This window comes from Mirounga angustirostris, unplaced genomic scaffold, assembly GCF_029215605.1.
Source record: "Mirounga angustirostris isolate CCGP_5_RB_7025 unplaced genomic scaffold, mMirAng1.0.hap1 SCAF_2, whole genome shotgun sequence".
In the NCBI taxonomy this organism is placed as follows: domain Eukaryota; kingdom Metazoa; phylum Chordata; class Mammalia; order Carnivora; family Phocidae; genus Mirounga; species Mirounga angustirostris.
In genome coordinates, this window is record NW_026991710.1 from 140,001,207 (window position 1) to 140,013,869 (window position 12,663).

Genomic DNA, 12,663 nt, shown 5'->3' on the forward strand with positions numbered 1-12,663 from the left:
ATGAGAGAGAGAGAGCACATGAGAGGGGGGAGGGTCAGAGGCAGAAGCAGACTCCCTGCCGAGCAGGGAGCCCGATGCGGGACTCGATCCAGGGACTCCAGGATCATGACCTGAGCCGAAGGCAGTCGCTTAACCAACTGAGCCACCCAGGCGCCCAGAGATGGCTTTTATGATATTGAGGTATGTACCCTCTATCCCTACACTCCGAAGAGTTTTGATCAAGAAAGGATGCTGTACTTTGTCAAATACTTTTTCTGCATCTATTGAGAGGATCATATGGTTCTTGTTCTTTCTTTTATTAATGTATTGTATCACATTGATTGATTTGCAGATGGTGAACCAACCTTGCAGCCCAGGGATAAATTGCACTTGGTCGTGGTGAACAATCCTTTTAACGTACTGTTTCCCATGAGCTTTTAATGCATAATCTCATTTAAGTCTCTGAGGCAAATGCCATTTTCTCCATTTATATGTGAGGGATTTGATATATGAGAGGTTAAGTTACTCAAGATCACAGGGCGAGCCTTTTGACATCAGAAGCCATGCTTGCAGCTACTATATTCACTACACTGGAGACTTGCATCTTCTAGAAAAATCTCACAGGATAGGTTTCCAAATTTTTCTCTCATTATGTACAGTTGTCTGAGAAGAAATTCTAAACCAGTAGCTACCCAGAAAGTAAGGTTCATATATAAAACTTTAGTGCAAATTTTAATGATTTACTGGCCAACCTCTTTTTAAATTACCTGGATTAAGCTTCTATCTCTTTTCTATTTGTACTTGTCAAAAATAACACATGGAGACTGGACTACAAATACAACACATAGCTCTGATTCTACTCTAGAAAATTGTAAAATGCTCTCTTTCTTGGATTATCTATGGGACTTTACTGAAGCTTAAGGTTAACATTGTAGCCAAAATGAATAGCAGAATATGTTAGAGTTACATCTATAATGTCACAATTAACTAATATTTTACTCTTCCGCATATTCTGGCTAAAGACATTTAGACCTTTAGAAAAGCCTATGTTTGCAATATTTCACGAGACCTCCCCCTGTCCTGCAGCTCCCAGGTCTCCTGCTCTCACGTAAAGCCTCGGGCTATGAAATCATTTTCAAGTCCCATATCCTCCCTTGCTGGAGAAAGACTCTAAACCATTCAGTAGCGGGTGGTCAGAAGGTTGTATGTTCATCTCTGAGGATTTAGCTCCTAATCAATTCTTCCAAAAGATTATAATCTCTGCCAGTATTCTTTTTTTTTTTTTTAATTTTTTTATTCTTATGTTAATCCCCTTACATTACAACATTAGTTTTAGATGAAGTGTTCCATGATTCATTGTTTGTGCACAACACCCAGTGCTCCATGCAGAACGTGCCCTCCTCCATACCCACCACCAGGCTAACCCATCCTCCCACCCCCCTCCCCTCTAGAACCCTGTTTGTTTTTCAGAGTCCATCGTCTCTCATGGTTCGTCTACCCCTCCGATTTCCCCCGCTTCATTCTTCCCCTCCCGCTACCTTCTTCTTCTTCTTCTTTTTTTTTTTCTTAACATATATTGCACTATTTGTTTCAGAGGTACAGATCTGAGATTCAACAGTCTTGCACAATTCACAGCGCTTACCAGAGCACATACCCTCCCCAGTGTCTATCACCCAGTCCCCCCATCCCTCCCACCCCACTCCCCACTCCAACAACACTCAGTTTGTTTCCTGAGATTAAGAATTCCTCATATCAGTGAGATCATATGATACATGTCTTTCTCTGTTTGACTTATTTCACTCAACATAATACCCTCCAGTTCCATCCACGTCGTTGCAAATGGCAAGATTTCATTCCTTTTGATGGCTGCATAATATTCCATTGTATATATATCTCTGCCAGTATTCTGAAGAATGATGTGCCTCTGGTCACATGAATGGCAGGTGACTGTCAAATGGTGACATTCTTACCTAAAATCACTGGAGGACCATGTGAAATGTCTTTAGGACCTGTACTTAGGGGTCGAGTTCCACATGTCAAAAGGAAGGGGATGTGGGAGGCTAAAATCCAGTATCTGAAATTACCTTCAACCTACTAAGAAAATCACAGAACTCAGGGGACAGAGGCATGCTCACTGTGTATGGAAAGGAAAGGGCTGGTGGCAGAGAAGAAGGGCACAGGATAAGTAACACCCGGAGCTGCTTGCTTACGGACACTGAAACCAACTGCAGGGACAGTAGCAGGAGAGACAAAGCCACAGGGGCCACGACAGCAGCACTCACTTCCTGGAGAGCCTTTTCCCCTCCTCTTCCTCGAAACCCATTTCCTTACCTATGCAATGAGGCTAATAGTAATTCATAGGAGTTTTGTGAGGATTTAGTAAGATGCTCCATGTGAAGTATGTGTTGCCGTGTGCAATAAATGTTTATTCTGTTAAAAATTCCCTACCTTCCCTATTCTTAAGGACCCGGCTCAAGGCTCACCGAACCACCCCCACCTTCTTATTCCTAGAAGGTCTTATTCCTGCTTCGGGTGACTGCAGTCTCTCATGGCTCTCCCCACTCCGGGTTCTGCAGCACTCGTCTCTATCACTGCTTGCACATGCTACTATGTATTGCTACCTCTTTTTAGCCAAAGATACCTATTTTGCACCATGTGCTTCCCTTCTTCTGTGCCGTTGCTCATGCTAATCTCTCAACCTGAAACAGAGGCTCAGTGAGGGGCATTCATATGGTCAAAGACATGCAGGTCATGAGTGGCTGAGCTGCCTGCAGAGCTGGGATTTTCCTCTTCTCTGTATTTTCCCCTGTATCCTTTGTACATCTGACATGATGCCTCTTATGGGATAGTTTGAGAAACGTCTACCGATTAAAAAAAGGGGAGGGCCTGTAACAGCATCTTAATGTAGGATTTAGCGATTGAGCTGCTATTGTAACAATCAATTCAGAAAGTCTTAAGTAATAACAGCAAATGGTGGTGAGAGCAGAGGGCAAAGAGGGGTTCTTGAAGTACCTGCCGGAGGTGGAACCCTGCATTGGGGCTGCCTGGGTCAGCTGAGGTCTGGCTGCACTTTCATGCTTTGGCAGCTTAGAGTCCGACTTCATTGATGTAGATTGCTATGGAGTATGCAGCTTGATATATTCGGAGGGCATGCATGTCTGTTGAACTTGACAAAAGACAGTGTCCACCTAATAAAGAACATCTAAAATTTTGTTTAGCCTTCTGGCAGATTTGAGTGAAACTTCTTGTACTCCATGAAGATTCAGTGAGCTTTCTTTTGCTATAAAATCATTCATCTGCTAGGAATAGAAGAAGGAGAGAGTAAGAAGTAAGAACAAGGTCACTGCTCAGGAGTAGCCGTCTGAACGACTTTGCTCTTACACTCCCGTGTCAAGGGAACACGATCTGTAGTTGGGAAAGGAAGCAAGATTGCCCTGCTAAGAGAGAACTGAATCCCAGGAGAGAGGAGGAAATAGTTCATCAAGTACCTAGTAGCTTTAAAGACTTGATTTATTTATTTGACACAGAGAGAGCGAGAACCAGTAGGTAGAGCAGCAGGCAGAGGGAGAGGGAGAAGCAGACTCCCCGCTGAGCAGGGAGCCCGATGCGATGCAGGGCTCGATCCCAGGACTCTGGGATCACGACCTGAGCCGAAGGCAGACGTTGAACCGACTGAACCACCCAGGCGCCCCTGCCTAGTAGTTTTAAATGCACTTTGAAATTTTCAAGTTCCTGAGGAGGGAAAGTATTTGCAAATGTGATTGTGAAATCATTTTAGATGATCAGGCAGCAAGTGAGTCATTTCAGACTTTGTCTTTTTCTGTAGGTTGGGTTTGGTTTCTTCAGAGAAGAGTGTTCCAGTCTCTGTCTGGGGAAGAATATACCCTGATTCCCAGATTCATTCTTAGGAGCCCCGGGTCAGTAGTGCCCTTTCACAGAATCCCTCTGTTCTTGGCCTCATGCCCACCTCATCCAAGGCCTCCTTAGTATCTGGAGATACCTGAGCCTCTTCTGCTCAATTTCTACTCCTTTTCTCCCAAAGAATAAACCTACTCTCTTGGGTCTCAGGTTAGACATCACTTGAACATTGTCTAACCTCTTCTCTCAGGTCAGACCTAGGTACTTCTCTGTTGACTGTTGACTTCTCCTATCATGGAACTTAGCACACTGGATGCAAAGGGCAATGTGCTGGTCTGTATCTCCCAGTAGACTTAAACTCAGGGATTGTCATAGTGGTTATCTTATCCAGAGTCGCCTTCCTAGTTCCTACACAGAGTCTGGGTGTTCCTAGGAATGCTAGTTAAAATATAACTATTTTGGACTGAAGCCAGTCCAAAGCTTTTGGACAAAAAGTCTTCTACAAAATGATTTCATTGTAATTATTATTAAGTGGATGAATATTTAATCAATCATTATGGACCCATATCAGGAATACCTATAGGCATATAAACTTTTCAAGAAAGTGAAAACACTTGACAGTGACCTGATAGATTGAGACAGAGAGACAGAGAGAACAGCAGTGTTTCAAACTCAGTAAAATGCATTCTGTGAGACCAGTATTACCTGGATACCAAAACTAGACAATAACATCACAACAAAGAAAAACTATAGAGTAATATCCCTTATGAATGTAGATGTGGAAATCCATAAGAAAATACTAGCAAACCAAATCCAGTATGATATAAAGAAGGATTATTTATACATTATCAGATGGCATTTGTCTCAGAAATGTAAAGTTAGTTTTGTTGTTGTTATGTTTTTATTATATAAATTTCAGGTGTACAGGTTTATGATTCAACATCTGTTGAATACCCTACATAGTGATCCCCCACCACAAGTCTAGTTACCACCCATCACCATACAGTTAACCCCCTTCACCCATTTCACCCACTCCCTGACTCCCTTCCCCTCTTGGTAACCACTAGTCTGTTCTTTGTAAGTTTGTTTTTGATTTATTTTGTTTGTTCATTTGTTTTCCTTTTTAAATTCCACATATAAGTGAAATCATATGGTATTTGTTATTCTCTGTCTGATATATTTCACTTAGCATAATACCCTCAAGTCCATCCATATTATTGCAGATGGCAAGAATTCTCTCTCTCTCTCTCTCTTTTTTTTTTTTTTTTGGTGTGGCTGAGTTATGTTATATTCCACTGTATAATTTTACCATGTCTTCTTTATCCATTCAGCTATTGATGGACACTTAGGTTGTTTCTATGTCTTAGCTACTGTAAATAGTGCTGCACTGAATGTAGAAGCACAAATATCCTTCTGAATTAATGTTTTCATAGTCTTCAGATAAATATCCAGAATTGGAATAGCTGGGTCCTATGGTAGTTCTAGTCTTAATTTTTTTGAAGGATCTCCATACTGTTTGCCATAGTGGCTGCACCAGTTTACAACGGTGTCTGAAGGTTCCCTTTTCTCCACATCCTCTCCAACACTTGTTATTTCTTATCTTTTTGATAACAGTCATTCTAACAGGTGTTAGGAGATATCTCACTGTGGTTTTGATTTGCATTTCCCTGACTAGTGATGTTGAACATCTTTTCATGTGTCTGTTGGCCATATGTATGTCTTCCTTGGGGAGATGTCCAAGGTCCTCTGCCCACTTTTTAAATCAGAGTGCTTACTTTTGTTGTTATTGTTGTTGAGTTTCTTATATATTTTGTATATTAACCCCTTATAGGATATAAGGTTTAAAAATATCTTCTCCCATTCAGTAGGTTGTCCTTTTGTTTTGATAATGGGTTTTCCTTTGCTGTGCAGAAGCTTTTTAGTTTGCTGTAGTCCCATTTGCTTATTTTTGCATTTGTTTCCCTTGACTCTGGAGTCAGATCCACAAAGTCATTGCTAAGACTGATGTCAAGGAGTTTACTGCCTATGTTTTCTTCTAGGAATTTTATGGTTTCAGGTCTTTAATCTATTTTTTTATTTTAATTTCTTAAGTCTTTAATTTTTATGTCTGATATAAAATAGTGATCTAGTTTCATTCTTTTGCATGTGGCTGTTCAGTTTTCCAATTGCCATTAGTGAAAAGACTGTCCTTTCTCTGATGTATGTTCTTGGCTCCTTTGTCATATATTAATTGTCCATATATGTGTGGGTTTATTTCTGGGCTCTCAATTTTGTTCCATTGAACCTTGTGTCTCTTTTTATATCAGTATCACACTGTTTTGATTACTACAGCTTTGTAGTATAGTTTGAAATCAGGGAGATTGATGCCTCTAGCTTTGTCATTCTTTCTCAAGATTGCTTTGGCTATTCAGGATCTTTTGTAGTTCCATACAAATTTTAGAATTTGTTCTAGTTCTGTGAAGGATACTGTTGAAATTTTGATAGGTATTGCATTGAATCTGTAGATTGACCTAGGTAATATGGACATTTTAACAATATTAATTCTTCTAATCCACGAGCACAGAATATCTTCCCATTTATTGGCATCCTTTTCAGTTTCTTTCATCGGTGTCTTATAATTTTCAGTGTACAGGTCTTTCATAGTTGAGTATTATGTTAGCTATAGGATTTTAATATATGACCTTTATTATGTGGAGGTATATTCCCTCTACACCCACTTTGTTGCAAGTTTTCATCATGAATGGATGTTGACTTTGTCAAATGCTTTATCTGCATCTATTAATTATATTGTTTTATCTTTTACTTTGTTAATGTGATGTCTTATGTTGATTAATTTGCAGATGTTGAACCATCCTTGCATCCCTGGAATAAATCCCACCTGATTATGGTACATAATCCTTTTAATGTATGGTTGAGTTCAGTGTGCTAATATTCTGTTGAGGATTTTCTCATGTATATTCATCAGATATATTGGCCTGTAATTTTCTTTTTTTGTTGCATTCTTGTTTGGTTTTGGTATCAGGGTAATGCTGGCCATATAAAATGGGTTTGTAAGCTTTTCCTTCTCTTTAATTTTTTTGGAAGAGTTTGAGAAAGATAGGTATTAACTATTCTTTATATGTTTGGTAGAATTCAATGGTGAAGCAACTTTCTTCTGGATATGCCTCCCCAGGCAAGGGAAACAAAGGCAAACACAAGCAAATGGGACTGCAGCAAACTAAAAAGCTTTCGCACAGCAAAGGAAATCATCAACAAAATGAAAAGGTAATCTAATGAGTGGGAGAAGATATTCTCAAATGATATATCCAACGAGGGGTTAACATTATAATTATATAGAGAACTCCTACAACTCAACACCAAAAAACCAAATAGTCCAATTAAAAAATGAGCAGAGGAACTGAATAGACATTTTTTTTTATTTAAAGATTTAATTTATTTATTGACAGAGACAGCCAGAGAGGGAACACAAGCAAGGGGGAGTGGGAGGGGGAGAAGCAGGCTTCCCGTCAAGCAGGGATCCTGACGCGGGGCTCAATCCCAGGACCCCGGGATCATGACCTGAGCCGAAGGCAGACACTTAATGACTGAGCCACCCAGGCACCGCCTGAATAGAAATCTTTCCAAAGAAGACATACAGATGGCCAACAGGCACATGGAAGGATGCTCAGCATCACTAACCATTAGGGAATTGCAAATCAAAACCACAATGAAATACCACCTCACATACATCAGAATGGCTGTTATTACAAAAAAAGAGGGGTGCCTGGGTGGCTCAGTCAGTTAAGCATCCTACTCTTGATTTCAGCTCAGGTCATGATCTCCGGGTCCTGGGATCAAGCCTTGTGTCAGGATCCATGCTTAGTGGGGAGTCTGTTTGAAGATTTCTCTCCCTCTCCCTCTGCCCCTCCCCCTGCTCATGCTCTCTCTCTCTCTAAAATAGATAAATAATTCTTTAAAAAAAGGAAAAGAGGGGTGCCTGGGTGGCTCAGTCGTTGGGCATCTGCCTTCGGCTCAGGTCATGGTCCCAGGATCCTGGGATTGAGCCCCGCATGAGGCTCCCTGCTCAGCGGGGAGCCTGCTTCTCCCTCTCCCACTCCCCCTGCTTGTGTTCCTTCTCTGGCTGTCTCTCTCTGTCAAATAAATAAATAAAATCTTAAAAAAAAAAAAAGAAAAGGAAATAACAAGTGTTGGAGGATGTGGAGAAAAGGGAACCCTCATGCAGTGGTGTAGCCACTATGGAAAGTGGTATAAAATTCCTCAATAAGTTAAAAACAGAACTACCATACAATCCAGCAATTTTACTTCTAGGTATTTATCTGAAGAAAATGAAAACACTAATTCAAAATGACATATTCAAGCTTATGTTTATAGCAGCTTATCTTATTTACAATAGCTAAGATATAGAAACAACCTAAGTATCCATCAATAGATGAATGGATAAAGAGGATGTGGTATATATATATTTACACGGGCAATGGAATATTACTCAGCCATAAAAAGAATGAAATCTTGTCATTTGCAACAACATGGATGGACCTTGAGGGTATAATGCTAAGTGAAATAAGTCAGACAGAGAAAGACAAATACTGTATGATCTCACTCATTTGTGGACTCGGAAAAACAAACAAACCAGTTTGGATATAGACTCATAGAGAACACACTGGTGGTTGCCAGAGGCGGGGAAAGTGGGAGGAAAGATGAAATAGATGAAGGGGATTAAGAGGTACAATCTCCCAGTTGTAAAATAGATAAGACAAGGGATGTAAGATACAGCATAGAGTATAGTCAATAATATTGTAAAAACTTTTTATGGCAACAGATGGTAATTAGACCTGCTTTGGTGACCATTTCACAATGTATATAAATATTTAATCACTATGTTGTATACCTGATACTAATACAATATTATATGTCAATAATTTTTAATAAAAAATCCCAGCATAGTATCTGAAGTCATCCAGAATAAAAGATAAATGAATAAACGAATGATCTAGAGAATTCCATGGGTGTCTTTCATTTCAGGGTTTTATGGAGCCCCAAGAGTGTGTACTAAGCAGGGTGATGATTGGGTCTGTGGGAAATCACCACATACTGAGCCAGGTATTAACTTCTCTTCCTTCCCCTATTGAATCCATTTTTTTCTTTTTTTTTTTAAGATTTATTTATTTATCTACTTATTTATTTATTTATTTGACACAGAGAGAGAGAGAGCACAAGCAGGGGGAGCAGCAGAGGGAGAGGGAGAAGCAGGCTTCCCGCTGAGTAGGGAGCCCAATGCGGGACTCAATCCCATGACCCTGGGATCATGACCTGAGCTGAAGGCGGACGCTTAACGGACTGAGCCACCCAGGCACACTGAATTGATTTTTCTTGTCATCTAATGAGAGACACAGCTTTTCTAACAGATGAGAGGAATTAGGAAGGCCAAGATGCGCCAGCGCCCTCAAACACCAAGTCCTTTTCTCCCCATAAAACAGAGCACTAAACACAGCCCCTGGATGTCTGTCCAAGGATCCAACGTATTTAGCTGCTAAAGCCTTTGCGGTTTGTCGGACCAACTTACTGGAAGTACCGTCCAGGGGTTCGCAGACACACCCAGGGCTTTGTTAAATATTATTTAAAAAATAATGCTTCTGTGTGATTCAGTCACCTTAAAAGTTGTTTAATTTGGTCACCTACCTAGACTCGAATCTCTTTTCTGTAATAGCCACGAGAAAAAGCTTCGAGCTGAGCCCACGAGAGAGACAATTCACCATCCCCGGTAGCTCCCTTGCCATCTGGCGATTCAATTTTGCTTGAAGGGGTGAGGCCCAAGGAAAGGGGAGAGGAGCTGTACCAACCTTAGTCTGGAGTCAGACTCTGGCTGTTTCCCTGGGATCTTGGGCAGGTTGCTGGAGTGTCTGTTCCCTTGTCTGTAAGATGGGAGTATTAATGCTTATCTTACAAGGGTTTAAGGATTAAACACATTTAGCTCAGGTCATGCAAAAACAAAAAACAAAAACTAAAAAACAAAAACCAGCAAATTGCCCAACACAAAATAGAAACAACAGCAACAAAAAGCTGAAAATTGAAGAAGACAACTGAAGTTTGATTTTCTAAATTAATTGACTAATATTTTTCAAATGATCTGTCAGGGAAATGGACAATTTGGAACCAATACTTATCCTTTTCTTTTCTTTTTTTTTTTTTTAAGATTTTATTTATTTGACAGAGAGAGACACAGCGAGAGAGGGAACAAAAGCAGGGGGAGTAGGAGAGGGTGAAGCAGGCTTCCCGCTAAGCAGGGAGCCAGATGCGGGGCTTGATCCCAGGACCCTGGGATTACGACCTAAGCTGAAGGCAGACATTTAACAACTGAGCCACCCAGGTGCCCCTAATTATCCTTTTCATTGGAAGCTATTATTTCCCCCTATTTATACCAATGGGTATACACAGATTTTACAAATATCTTTCTATAAAATATGGAAGGTAGATATATTCAATAAATTAAACTGACTTGATAGAAATACCAAGTGCACATTTAAACTTCAAATAGTTATTAGTTCACTCTAATTCAGCAGATTTATTAAGAACAAAAACTTTAAAATTTTGTTTTCAACTCAATTGGAAACTCTACATGAAAATTATTTTTATCAGGCATTTTATCAGTTTTTCTTATTTTAGTCCAAATGAATCATGTTCTATTTTGCAGCATCTCTTACAACACCTCAAAAATGAAGTGATTTCCTACTGTGAGGAATGCTATGCGGGATTGAAATACTAAAATAATTCTGGAACTAGATAGTCCAGGTGGCTATTCCCCCAGACAATTTCGTTTACCGAAGCAAATGATCTTCTTGAGTCTCGTTCATTCTGTTCCAGTTTATTTTTACCATGTAGTCCACGGGTAGTCTATAGCCATCCCTTAGCTTACATATCAGCAAGAATTTCTTTTTTTAAAGATTTTATTTATTTGACAGAGACACAGTGAGAGAGGGAACAGAAGCAGGGGGAGTGGGAGAGGGAGAAGCAGGTTCCCCACTGAGCAGGGATCCCCACACAGGGCTCGATCCCAGGACCCTGGGATCATGACCTGAGCCGAAGGCAGACGCTTAACTGGCTGAGCCACCCAGGCGTCCCTTAGCAAGAATTTCTTACATGAGACTCTTGAGAACTGAGTAAAGAATGGTTTTCTAAAGTACTAATTCAGTGTAGTGAGGGCAAGTCACAAGATGGCAAAATACTCCGAGCTGTCACTATTCTGAGACTTCTACTCAAAAATACTCCCTTTTCCTATGGCAGCATGCCGGCTCTGCAGCTTTAATTGTTTACAGCCTGAAGAGTCCCAGACTGAGAACTTGGCAATGATTTCCCTCCGATTCTGGCTGAGGGATGGGTGGAGAAAGTCTTCCAGAAACAAGGATCGAGCTAGAAAAAAGTCAGGAGAAGATCTTGACCTTAACTTAGATCATGAACATTATTTAAAGGCACAACTCTAGTCTATGAAGTCTATAAAGCCCGAAAACACAGATAATATTATTTTATTTTTATTACAGATTGAATATGTTTTGGATGACATAATGTGTCTTTACCTGTGCTTCTAGTCTTTATAGAGACCCTGTTGGGGGTTTGACTTGTTCTAGGCTTTTAGATAAAAAAAAATTGAGGTGTAACTTACCATAGTGCCCCATTTTCTTATTTCCAGTAATTAGCCTGAAAATAGGCACCTAACCCAAGTCTGCAGCTGATCCATGGAATTTGGGGATTTATGGGCATTGACCGAATGTACTGACTGCGTCTGCAGAAATCCCTGTGGAACTCCTTCTCACTGGATAGAATGACGCTAACACAGAGGGGTGTGGCAAGAAAAGGACCCACAGGTGGATGGATAGCTAGATGGAGATTCCTGGTGCTGGAGGAGTCCTTGGAAGAAGTTGGGAAAGAGGCCAGCTCTGTTTTTTTTTTTTTATATTATGTCTTTTTTTTTTTTTTTAAGAATTTATTTATGTGAGAGAAACAGATAGTGAGAAAGAGCACAAGGGAGTGGGAGAGAGAGAAGCAGGCGACCTGCTGAGCAGGGAGCCTGACCCGGGGCTCGATCCCAGGACCCCAGGATCATAACCTGAGCTGAAGGCAGACACTTAACTGACTGAGCCACCCAGGCGCCCCCCAACTCTATTTTGTGAATTAGTTTTCCTCCTTCCTCCCTCCCCACCTCCCTCTGCCCTTCCTTCCTATTTACTTATGCCATTTTGAATTCGATTTATTTTAATTGCAACGAAGCAAGAACTGACTAGTTCAGCTACTCAGGACTTCAGTCAGTAGAGTTCTATTCCAGGTTCCATGTGAACTGGCAGAAGTAGGCAGTGGTGATGGGTTCTTCCTCAGCTTAGGACAATATTTCCCTCAGATCTGCATACATCCATAACCACGAGCTGTTTCCTATAGTTATGCAAGCTGTTGCAGCTTAATGGATGTAGACTTTGAGCAAGTTATTTTTGGACGATGAGGCTCAATTTATTTATTTATTTTTATTTTTATTTTTATTTTTTTTTAAAGATTTTATTTATTTATTTGAGAGAGAGAGAATGAGAGACAGAGAGCATGAGAGGGAGGAAGGTCAGAGGGAGAAGCAGACTCCCTGCCGAGCAGGGAGCCCGATGCGGGACTCGATCCCGGGACTCCAGGATCATGACCTGAGCCGAAGGCAGTCGCTTAACCAACTGAGCCACCCAGGCGCCCGAGGCTCAATTTAAATGGTGGAGTATCAGATGTCAACAGAGAAGCATAGTTTGATCTCTTTAAGAATTTATGTATTCATCCAGTCAATAAATATTTGTTTAGTTT

The 12,663-nt window shown here is 40.6% G+C and overlaps 1 long non-coding RNA gene across 1 annotated transcript; it reads left to right on the plus strand.

Moving 5' to 3' along the window:
• On the plus strand, positions 1–11,755 carry LOC135363670 (uncharacterized). Its single transcript, XR_010409610.1, has 4 exons — positions 1–180; positions 6,678–6,724; positions 6,967–7,101; positions 11,522–11,755. It is a non-coding gene; the product is annotated as an uncharacterized LOC135363670 (long non-coding RNA).
• Positions 11,756–12,663: the final 908 nt, after the last annotated feature.